The following is a 13,328-nucleotide window of genomic DNA, read 5'->3' as shown; positions in this document are numbered from 1 at the left end:
AATTTTTTTTGCCTCACAACCCTGTTTAAGCATAATTATTTTTGTAGAGCAGATAGCACCTAAAAGACACTTCAAAATGATCTTACACTGGAATCTGCTAGCCCAGACCTCTGCACATTTGGAGAATTTTATTGAAATCAATGAGAACTCCTCATAAGGGCAAGGATCCTATCTAGAAAATCTTGATGCAGGATTGGAGCCTTAAATTGCAATTCAGCAAAGTACTTAAGCAATTTACTGAGTAATTTCCTTAACTTCACTGGGACTACTCATGTATTTAAAATTCCTCATTTGCTTAAGTGATTTACTGAATCGGGAACTAGGAGCCCATCTGAGGAATATCATCTTGTAAATACTGTACCAGATACAAATAATGGTTAATAGAGGTCATGGTGTCTGAAATCTTTTGAAACAAAGGACTCTGATATAACTATGTATCCAGCCATGAGTGTTCCCAGTTGACTCTGGTTAGTGGGATTTCAGAATTAGTAATATTCCAAATTATGCAAGAGACACTTAACAGAAACAAAATAAGTTTCTAGCCTGGAACCTTTTTGTACATGTATCTCTGGAGTCAGAAGAAACATAACTGAAACTTTAAAATAGCATTTGAGGTTGATCTGCAGCTTGACTCCAAGAAATCTGATTGCATAGAGATTTTCTGAACCAATAGCTGAGGTAAAAAAGGATAGTAGTTATCCAAAATACACGGCCTAGTAACCAAAAGGCAGGATACTTAGAATATTTATCCAAACATTTGAGCTATTACAATCCCCATCCTTTTGCAGAGTGGAAGCTGATGTTTCTCATCATCTTCCTTTGTATCAGAAGAACATATACTAAAGTCAATGGACTCTGATGGGGCCAGGATTTCAAGGGCAATCTAGGATGATGTATCATTTTCTCCTGGCTTGTAATAACAAATACAGTAATCTAATGAAAACAGGTCCCCACTGTTTCAGCAGAAAGAAGAGATGTTGTGGTAAGTAAGCAATGACCTTGTACCAAATTACAACTGAAAACAAACACCACATTTAATACATCTTTTCTTTGAAGTAGCTGTCAGTTGTGTTTCGCAGTTTGACAGGTGCAGAGGAAATGACATTATGTACTTCCTATAAGTAAATTCACATCCACAATAAGGTAGGAAACTGGATAAAGCAATATACCTGCTGACTTTGCAGATGATTTGCAGGAGACTCTAAAATAGTGCCTGTGCCTGCAGCTTTGAAAGATCAGGTAAGTTTATAACAATAGGAAAAAGAAAAGGAGGACTTGTGGCACCTTAGAGACTAACCAATTTATTTGAGCATAAGCTTTTGTGAGCTACCGAAAGCTTATGCTCAAATAAATTGGTTAGTCTCTAAGGTGCCACGAGTCCTCCTTTTCTTTTTGCGGATACAGAATAACACGACTGCTCCTCTGAAACAATAGGAAAGAGTTCCTCTTGAGCAATTTTGTAATCAAATCAAAAATAAATTTGGATTTTTGTTTTAGGGTCTTTTCCTGCATTCTTGGCCCGCAAATCAGGAAAGCGCTTAAGCATATGTTGAATTCCATCCCTATTCAAGACAGCACTTAAAGTATGTCCTAAAGTGCAGTCCTGAAAAGAGATTCTTGCCTGAATCAGAGCACCCATTTTGGCAAAAGCCGCACTGACATCAATTTTGCCTATTTTAGGACTGTAGGTTTGGGCCTTTGCACAATTCTTGCAGTAGCTGAAGTAGTTCTATCTACATATCTGTCACCAGAACTCTTAATGTCTTAGCAAGTGAATACCATTTGGCCCCTGTACTTTGAGCTGAAAAATCTAGGCTGTCATTAAAATAAATGTCTCTAGCACATATACAGTTTCAGAAATAAGCTTCAGGCTATGAAGTAAATGTAGACCAATGAAAGTCTGTCTTCCTGAGTCTTCAGACAGCAGAAAACAATAACTATAAGAAACATGAACTCCCCTTATTTGTCTCAATGGGCTGCTAACTCTGAAGCCAAACAATCAGTTAAGAGTCAACTATCAATTATTTCACTGGGATCACAGAACACAAGAATGGAGAGGGATGATTATATTATGAAGAATTGCTGATTGTACATGGTATCTCATTTTGGGGTACCATTTTGACAACTCAAATGAGTACAGCTAGGAAAGTAACATTATTTTTCCTAGTTCAACCCAGCCTGTCATTAATAAAGTCATATTGTGATAAAAATAATGAAAGTATATATGGTAGATCCTAGCATAGACTAGACAAGGACTTGCAAGTCAATAAGGAGAAAAGCAAGGTATAAAACAGGCTTGAGAAAAGTTGCATATTTCCAATTCTGGTGAATTAGTTAATTCTATTTCAATGTAGAAATATGTATGTCTCCCAACATAGTTAAAATATTCAATTAGGATAGCTTATGTAAATAAACAATTGTAATTTTAGTTTGCCCTGTGTGATCTCAATACCATTAAGAGGACAGAAATGTATTTTTTCCTATTTAATTTGTAAAAAGAAAAGGAGTACTTGTGGCACCTTAGAGACTAACCAATTTATTTGAGCATGAGCTTTCGAAAGCTCATGCTCAAATAAATTGGTTAGTCTCTAAGGTGCCACAAGTACTCCTTTTCTTTTTGCGAATACAGACTAACACGGCTGTTACTCTGAAACCTATTTAATTTGTGTGAGAGATTGAGTGATCATATTTGTCAATGTATATTTGGGTTCGACCTTTTTTTTGCAGACAGATAGTTATTGTAGAACAATATCAGCAGACTATGCTTGCTCCTGACAGCAATAACCTCAACAACCTATTGATTTTATAGCATACGGTAAAAATTTCAGGATAGAGCAACTTCAGTAGAGAGACACACACAGAGAGAGAGCCTAATTAACTAGCAGATATTTCTACTGTAAACCTATTAATTTTTTAGGATAAGCAAACCTACTTCAAGGTTTTAGCAACCTTGTCAGACCTTGTTTCCTGAATATAGAGAGAACTAAACGCTGGAAAAATGTATCCTGGTTATGCATACTAAGGATTTCACTTATGATTATAGATATGGTGCAATTCACTGTAGTTTCGTTAGACACAAGTCAAATAAAAAAAAGTAATAAAACCTAGAATTGTGAAACAATGTAGTAAGGTCTCAACCTTGCAAAGACTTAAACAGGTGCATAGCTCTATGCACTGGGTTGTGATTAGTCCCATTGAAGTCAATGGCACTGCTTTCAGGGTGTGAAATTAAATGCATACATCAATCTTTTCAAGACTGGAACCTAAGTTTATATTTTTATCTGTTTCTATCTATGCCACAAAATAATGTGGTGGAGGAAGTAATATTTAATTTTTTAATGGAGGCTAGATAACTTCCCCCTCCATACTTCATGTATGTAAAAAAAAAATCTAATAAAATAAATGGGTCATACTTTATCACGTGTTTAATAATGTACTTTTAGAAACATTGTTATTTATTTATTTATTTATTTCGGCCCTGGTTCAGCATGTTTTTGGCTTCAAACTTGTGCTTAAATCACCTTTATTTCAACAAGACTTAAGCAAAATTGCTTAAAGTTAAGCATGTGTTGAAATGGTATAGAGGCAGGGTATTCTGGAGCATGAGGTGAGCTTTTCTGTTCCTGGGGCAATGCATCAATAGACTGCCCCACATGTGGGGAGCATGCAAAGGCCACTTTGGACCCTTAGCAAATTCACTGCTCTTTGTGGGAGAAACAATGCACATCTTCCTAGCTCCATCTGTGGTTCTGACTCTTTGTGGATCTGGAGCACTGTAAGTCATTGCTGTGGAGGAAGCTGACTCATCCACCCTCCTTCACATGGAGATCCATAAATGTAGTTAGTTCCCCTCAGACATAAATCCTAGTGAAATTTTCCTCCCAAAGAGCCATGTAGTGCCAGTGATTTTTAACCAGTGGGGTACTCTCAAAAGATGGCATGAAATATTTCAGTGATAATATTTATAGAGTGACTCAATTAAGATTTTTGGAACTTTATATATACAATGGAAAATATAACATAACACCACACCACAAACCCATAATACTAAAAATCCAACTCAGAAATTATATCCAGAGTTGCCTTCTTTTATCTCTCTAGGGATCTGATAATCAACTGCATAGCTCTGCACCTACCCTGATTTACAGGACCTGAAACCCCTAAAACGATGCAAATCTGGGAACAACGCACACAAGAACAGAACTCCATATATTCTGGAGAATATTGGCTTCTTTAGTAGTAATAGAGTTACCTTTCTAATGCTGTGTTTCATTAGCAAATCTATGAGAGGGGAAAAATCAATATGACTTCCCCTATAAAAATGTAGGAGATAGATCTAATATATAAATCTTTGTTTATTTAGCTGTTATAGGACTGATGCATAAGTACACCAAACTAATTTTACTGGCAAATAGCACATGTAATTTGCAAGTATTATGTTACCTGTATAAACCATACATATGGTCCAGAATGTTACAGCGTAATCAGTCTGTGGGAACTATAACGTATAGTCCTGGAATAATGACAATGCACATAAATTATTCAAGGTGTTTCTAATCCCCTCAATATTTCAAGAAAGGAGACAGCCATTAGGTAACAAGAAATGTCTCCTACACCTTTCTGACAGATGAGACATGAACATTATTACTACTTTCTATTCCTCTAGGGCAGGTCACCCTTTCAGTTCACCACAGTAATGTGCCTCTAATTCCCAAGGCTTCATCGCTTTTTCAGATTTAAGCATTTCATTGTGGTTGAAAAGCTACTATTTTCTACTTGCTTGATATGAAGTTAATTACTTTTCATTCTAGCCCTGCCAAAAGAATAAGGATTTGGCTTAGACAAAGTTTACAATCAGAGCACATGGTTACCAACAATTTTATTAAAAGTAGTATATTAAATACCTATTATGTACTTTTTCTTAAGGGTTTTATAAATAAGGATTGCCATCACTTCATGAAGCATGTAAAAATGATTGGATCTCACAATGAAGGAAAGATAGACTTGCGATTAAGACACTGGACTAGGACTTCATAGAGCTGGGTTAACTTTCTGCCTCAGCCAAAGAATCCATGTGTGACCCTAAGCAGGTCACCTAGGCCCAGTTTTTTTAAGGCTGTTTAGGCTTTGATGTACTCTGCATTGCAACACCTAACTGATTTAGAAACCCAAATATTTTCAAATGATTTAGGCACTTAAGAGCCCAAATCCCATTGACAGTCAATGTGATTTCGGCTCCTAAATATGTAAATCCCTTTTAAAAATGAGATTTAGGTTCCTAAACAGTTAGGCCTTAGAGTGCTGAGTACAGCAACAAATTTGGGCCTTAAGCCCAGATCCTCAAAGGTAGGTTAGCATCCCAACTTCCACTGATTTCACTAGAAGTTAGGAGCCTTTTAGGATCTGGGCTTTAATCTCTCTATGCCTCGGGTCTCCCGTCTATAAAATAGAGACAACAATCTGGTCTTGTTTGTTTAGATTGTAAATTCTTTGAAGCTGGGACCATCCTTTAATATGTGTAAGTTTACAGCTAGCACTACAGAACCCTGATATTTGGGTTTTTGGGTGCTATTATAATAAAAATAGCTATCTTTAACTAATTATTAGCTCTTTAGGACTTGGAACATATATGAACCATTTTCTGGAACTTGTTTTCATTAACAAAGAAAACATGACAGAGTCTCTGTCTGAATGGGTTTAAAACTAGCCTGTTTTATGTATTAAACCAGAGATTTTGCAATTCTAACATGTGACTTGGCAATAGACAAAATGAAAGTTATAGCAAAAAGATGTTCAATCCTTCCATGAAATAACTGGAAAGTGTATGGAAGGTATGTGCAGGGGGTTGTGTGTTTTAGAAAGAGAGTGCTAAGTACAGCAACCTTTAAATACCTTTACAAATTTGGGCCTTAAGTCCAGATCCTTAGACTGCAACTAAGAGGATATAAAAGCAAGAAAAAGGAATTCATGCATTTTCCTAACAAACAAACAAACAAACAAATCCATCCACCCACTGACGCTCTGAATGTGGGGGAGGATGAGGTAAAAGGGAAAAGAGATATTGTGCATACTACCCCAAGCTTACACTGCTGTCTTACCCAGCACATCTCTGCAATCCAGCACCCTAACTGAGTCAACATCAGAGTCATGACCCTGGGAGTAATAGATGAACTTCCGAAGCTTTGCACTACAGGCTTGGTTTGGGACACAGTGGAGAGGAAAAAAATGTAATTCAGATATAACTAATAGATAATACTGTCTTTCTTTATTATTAATTATTGTTATAATTATTATTATTAGTTGAAATACCTTTGGGAAAATTAAAAAAAAATAGATTGCAAATTACATGGGCAAAAAAGTTCAAATTCCAGCTAGTTTTTGTGAACCCAAAACTACTTTGGGAAGCTTGCCCCATTCCTAGTTCTTACGATATTTTTAAAATCATTATTTCGTTTGGAAACCAACCCACCTAAATAGCTGACTGTGATATTCAAATTGTGGAATGATGTATATAAATCTTAATCCTATGGTTTAGATTCTGAGTTATCCTGCTGAAAGTTCTACTTGATTTTAGCTTTTAATTCTATATATAAAAGAATCAGAATAAAGAATCTTTTAAATAGCCACCCAGATTACCACTACAAAAGTGACAGGTTTCAGAGTAACAGCCGTGTTAGTCTGTATTTGCAAAAAGAAAAGGAGTACTTGTGGCACCTTAGAGACTAACCAATTTATTTGAGCATAAGCTTTCGTGAGCTACAGCTCACTTCATCGGATGCATCACAAAAGCTTATGCTCAAATAAATTGGTTAGTCTCTAAGGTGCCACAAGTACTCTTTTTCTTCTTACTACAAAAGTGATTTTTCCTCCTGCTGGAAATAGGCCACTTTAATTGAATTGTCTCATTAGAATTGGTAAGTCAACCCCCATCTTTTCATGTCTTCTGTATATATATATTCCCACTGTATTTTCCATTCCATGCATCTGATGAAGTGGGTTTTAGCCCATGAAAGCTAATGCCCAAATAAATTTGTTAGTCTCTAAGGTGCCACAAGTACTCTTCGTTGTTTCTGCTGATACAGACTAACACGGCTACCGCTCTGAAACCTTTTCAATAGCAATGTGGATTGTGCATTTTCCTGCTACAGTGGTAATGTGCAAAGTTTGTGTTATAACATATGCATCCTATATTCAAAAGGGAAGATAAAATTCACTCAATTATATCCCTCTTAGACGTGATGGTGACTGAGTGTATTTTATTCAATATTATTGGCAGAATATTGTACCTTTGCAATGTTACAGAAATCCAATTACTCAACTAGTTCTATCACATAACTCTACTATGACAAGCAGAAAAAAAAGCGTTCAAGAGAATTCTCACTTAACATTTGGTTTTCCAACCTGGCCAATGTTATGGCAAGGTCGTGGTCCCAGAGATCAATCAGCATCAGCCAACATAATGCTTACCACTGTTGAAGAATATAAAGGGTTGAACTGGGGCCTAAAACATCCCATCCTGAGCACCTGTGCAGGAGAGAAAAGAAGCATAAGACTAAATTTAAGGAATTTCATATTTGTGATATAATTTCTTCTCAATTATAACACTCAAAATCAAACCCTACATTGTAAATATCACAGGCTTGATCCTCCACTGCCATACGTCTTGTGTAGTCAACTACACCTGTGCAAAGTGGCTGTACAGTGCTACTCTTCTGGTATGTTACAGGTACTTCTGCATTTCACATTCACTTTGCACAGGTGTAAATGACTACAAGAGATGCATGGCAGTAGGGACTTAGACATCACATATTTACAGACAAGTTTAGAAGATTAGACTTTGGTGGAAGTAAACAATTGCAGAGCAAAATTATATGCAACTGCTAGAAGATCTTTTCATATATAGTATGTCCAGTTCACTGAAACATTACAAATCAAAAGCAATTACTTTCTTGTGCTGAAAAAGCAAGCAGTAGATGAGGAACTGAAAGGTTAATGAGAAAGGTGACTTTAGCCACGTTTTATAAAATAGCTGGCCCATAAACTAAACACAACTGCCTTTAAAAGCTCCATATTCCAAAATGTCTACAGTAAATGTTTTTCTACTGGAATGTTCTGTTCATGGAACTAGACCATAAATAGGGATATAATATCTTTAATAGGTTGAAGAAACCATACTCTGTTCAAATATCCTGACTTTGCTTGAGGCTATAATGACAACAGTGAAATACCTTAGATACCACTGGGACCAATTTGCCAGTGCAGCGCACAGGGTCCAGCTTTTTCCTGTTGTAATTAGTGAATGGTGTATGCTCGCTCTTAGCTCTGGTTAAGATAGTAATTCCAGATGCCACCATATGTCTGCTGACTAGTGAGGTGCATATATATTTATATGTCACGTATCTTCTGCAAATTGTTCTTGTTAGTCCCCTGCAATTTATTTCATGTTTCCAACAACAGTCTCAAACTGACAGTGTCAACGACACATGCTTTTGACATTATTGGAAAAGCAGACAAAGAACGATTTGTGTCATTTTTTCCCCTCCTCAAGTTAACCGGTTACAAAATGTAGGTAAGTAATCTGTAGAAAGATTCAGAAAAACTAATTTGGATAGGATGGGTGGGGGAGAGTACAGTATGCAATTCTCTGTCAGTTTATCAGATAAAAGACTTTTGTTCAGTTAAAATATTTTTAAGTTATCCTAAAATGAGCAATTGATTTTGCATATTGTAAATTCCATACACATAAATTGCTACCTTGAAGCACTTATTTGTAATGTCATACATGCACAAATGGCTTAAGCAATCATTTCTTCTTGCATTGCCGGTGATAGCACCTCTGCCATTTCACACAATCATTTGAATCCTATTTTGCTTGCATTGTAGTCAGTGGTAAAAATTGAATTGCTTTCAATGAGAGCACTCTTGAGCCCATCCAGACAAAACTTATTTCCTCACTCTTAATGGATATATTCCAATAGTCTTAAACAATGTTCTGTTCACAAATATTACAGCTTTGCTTTTAGCCATTATGAGCCATATGATCTGTGCTACACTCACCAGTTACAGGAGATCACTGTCACAGGTGTGATAAACAACTAGACGCAGTGTTCTGAAATGCAGAAAGGAAAGTACCGTCATGATGCCCTACCAATATTTGGATCAGACATTCCACTATGAAGATACACCACTTTTGTTGAATATGAAAAAAATCTTGGCTTGGAAAACAATGAAAGGAGCCAGGAGAAAAATAACTTACATCACACAATACTGTTACACTACAGTGCAACTCAGTGTAATAACCGGATGGCAGGTTAATGCTTCAGTAGTCATTATCTTCCAAACCACAAGTTTCAATATGAATAAGTGTCAGTAGCCTGTGGAATGTAAAAGGCCACTGGATCTGCTAGTGATGGCAGAGGCCTCTTGTTGAAATGAATAGACTAAATGGTGTCGTATCAGTATCCCCAGGCCTTGCAGTAGGCATATACATTTGGCTCAGAATGTATGTAGCTTTCAGCTGTGAATGACATAGGCACAGTTTCTAAACACATGCCCACTGTGCTTGGTACTGTGTTAAAGGGTGTAGCATAGCATACTTGCCATGAACATTTTTCCGGCATCCTTTTCAGCAAAATTTGGGTGCTGCAGAAGAGGTACATATGTCTAATTTTATATATAAATTTCATATAAAAATTAAGGAAATTACTTTTTTTCCCACTATTCCAGTAGTAAGAAGGTATATATAGATATGCTGTGGAAGTTAATTTCTGAAATGTGGCACTTTCCTCTTTGTCATTCTCTTCTGCATGCTACCTTAAAACTGAACCTATTTCTGTACTTGTTTAAGTGCTGTAGATGGGCAGGTATGTCCTTGGTTTTGGAGACAGCAAATTTGAAAATATAAATTGCAAGTGAATTCATGCTCAGAAACTAATATATGAAATGTCTAGTGACAAATTCTGTCTGCTCTGAGCCAAATCATCTCATTGGGACAATCCAATAGAAGGTATTTGCTTATGTACCAGTTTAAAAAGGCCTCCAGACATAGGAGCAAATAGCACCATACCCTGCCATTCTCTCTCTTCTTCTAAAACCTGCAGAAGATTCTTCTCTCTTAGTATCATCCCTCTCCAGTGCATAAAAGGATTTTCCCACAAAATAGAATGCTAACATCAAAATTATAGTGTGCAGAATCCCCCTCTTCAGCATATATAACCACACTGACAAATACATAGAGGTTGTCATCAGGGAGGATTTCATAAGTGGGGAGGGAGCTGGTTAAAGCCCTACAAAACCTAGGCCAGTCCTGGCAAAGACTGGCTTCAATAACAGCTGTTACTTTTTATGCATTGTGATTTTGCTTTTCATTCTCCTTGTATCTCTGCTATAATTATGTGTCTTTGGAGAACTGAGTATGAAAAGTGTAGGGGATAAAATTACACAGAAATCATAAAACATCACAAAGCTCCTCTGAGCTCAGCAACATTCACTTCAGTATTAAGAGAAATGAGGCTGTGGAAGAGAGCAGTACAAACATTAATTGTCAACAGCCTAATGATTTAAACCTCCTCCCCCCAGGGTATTCCATCTTGTCCCAGCTGAAAGGACAAGCTTAGCCCATTGTGACATTAAGCATCTGATGAATGATCTTGTCACGCTGGTGATTCAGGGATTGATCCTGTCCAATTAATTCCTGGGAGAAATCAATTGCTCCTACCTAGATCATTTACATTGATAAGATACTGTTAATGAATCCACTGCATATATATATATATATATATGTGCAGTGGATTCATTAACAGTATCTTATCATATATATATATATATATATATATATATATATATATATATATATATATATAATACTGAGTCCTAGTAGTTCAAGAAGGTTAACCAGTTAGGAGAGCAGAAGAAACAAAATTGCCCTGTACTCTGAAGAAGAGCTTTTTGTAAGCTCAAAAGCTTGTCCCTCTCTCCAACAGAAACTGGTCCAATAAAATATATTACCTCACCCACCTTGTCTCTTTTATATTATTTCTGGCATTTAGCAGCCAGAAGTAGCATATTGCTCTCTGCATTTTCTGATAGTTATATCATACAACAATTAGTTCTTTAAGATTTCTTCTTGGATTATTGATTTATTACTGTTCCTGTAATGAGAGGAATGAAGATATGAATGTGCAGGTTAGGAAGGCTTGTGTTATTTGATTTTGGGAAACAATCCCAAAGGAAGCATGCAAACTGAAACTCTTTGGATCGGGATTTAAAACTCATCATGATTTCCACAAACAATGCTTTATCAAATGCTGAAATTAGCCTCTTTGCAAGTTACAGAATATGAATGTTACAGAATAGCCATTTTGGAGTTTCACTAAAGTGGGAAAGGCAATAGGAGGGCACAGCTGAGAACTAAATTCAGAATCTTATATTCTGACTGTTATATTTTCTATCTAATGTATATCAGGAACATTTCTACTAAAATGTTCTAGGTTAGGGATTACAATAAATTGATCACATAATACTACAGGAATTTATCATGTAACAGAAGAGGAATTTAAGAGCTGAATACTTAAAATAAATAGATAAATAAATGAAACAGGACTGCAGATAGAGACAGTTTGGGTAAAAATTCATGTTATTACTTGGAAGAATCCTCTGCCAAATTCAGGGTCTAATAAAACCAGCATGAAAAGGGGTAGAATCTCTGTGAGGTTTCCTCATGGAGATTTATCATTGATTTCTCTAGGAGAGGAGTGTAGTTCGCCCCTCTCTCTGAAGTACCAGGCTCTGGAGATGGCTTTGCTGTTACTATGAAAGCAGGACCATCTGAACAGAGACTCTTGACCTCCACAGTGGCTGTCTCTCCCAACCACCTATCCTTCCACAGTGCATTTCAACTGGCCAGCAAGGGAATTTCCTTTGTGGGGGGAAGGGAGGATCCCAACCACAACATGATGGGAGTAGAAAGAGAGGATGCTCTGGAGCTATGTATCAGAGAGGTAGCCGTGTTAGTCTGTAGCCACAAAAACAACGAGGAGTCTGGTGGCACCTTAAAGACTAACAGATTTATGGAGCATAAGATTTCGTGGGTAAAAGACCCACTTCTTCAGATGCATCTGAAGTATTTTACACACAAAAGCTTATGCCCAAGTAATTCTGTTAGTCTTTAAGGTGCCACCGGACTCCTCCTTGGTTTTCTGGAGCTATGTTATCTTTCTGCTCCTCAGCTCCATTGAGTACAAGGGGTAAAATGTGCACCCCACTCATCCATGCCCTCCTCCCTAGCCTACCTCCCCACTCCCGCACATGGATCCAGACACAGAGTGCCCACCACAGGGTCCTATAAGGATGACACACTGCTGTGAGAGTGGCTGGGTCCCCATTCCATGTGTAGGTGGTGCAAGCTGCCCATAGAAGATACAGTTAACACATGGGTGTGAGGGGGGCACAATGAGATCTACAGTTATTAATAGAGACAAGAAAATAATACACTGCAAACAGTCATAAACTATCTGCCAAGTAGCCTGCATACCAATTTCCAGTGCCCCCAGAAGCCAGAAAGAGCAATTGCAAGGAAAGCTCTGCTCAGCCACTTCAGTCCTGGAATAGAGCATGCTCAATCACTCTGTAGAACTGGCACATAAGCAGTATGGTGGGTACAAAAGAGCTATGAGAGGATGGAGCACCCATTGCAGATGGAATCTTTGGAGAATGTGATTGCCAAACGCGAACAAATCTCTACCAAACATATGTAAACTCAGATTTTTTCAAAGGCATATAAATTGGCTAGATTCAGCTAAATTTTCACAGAGACAGCAAAAGGCCCCCCCGACATCAGGGCAACATGTGGGCCAAATTTAAAGCTGTTGTTCCAAAGCATGGGGATGCTCGAGCTTGTCAATAAAATGGTTGTGAGATTTGTTGTGGTTTTTTGGGGTTTTTTTTAGATAGGCAAAGGAACATATTTTCCCTTAACCTCATGTTTGGAAATGGCTGAACTGTTTTAGCTGAAACTTTTAAGGCAACCTTTACTACAGGTGTCACTACCTGCACCGCCTATAAGAGTGCGATTTTAGCTTGTGAAAAATCTAACATATACACAATTAAGGCAATCCAAGAAGCCAATATACTTAACTATGGCCAAGAAAATATGATTTTTGCACTTCTCTAGTTCCATCCACCAAAAAGGGCTTTACAGCAGCTCGCTGGAGCAGGTAAGTTTAATTAAACACATAAGAGATGGGGAATCTGAAGAGTTAAATGACTTGCCCAAGACAACAGTCATTGACAGAAATGGAAAGTTTTTTCTTCTGCTATGACCATTATAT

The sequence above is a fragment of the Lepidochelys olivacea genome (genome assembly GCF_965140295.1).
Source record: "Lepidochelys olivacea isolate rLepOli2 genome assembly, chromosome: 6".
Taxonomy (NCBI): domain Eukaryota; kingdom Metazoa; phylum Chordata; order Testudines; family Cheloniidae; genus Lepidochelys; species Lepidochelys olivacea.
The sequence above is the reverse complement of the archived record's forward strand: the minus strand, read 5'-3'. Positions refer to the sequence as shown.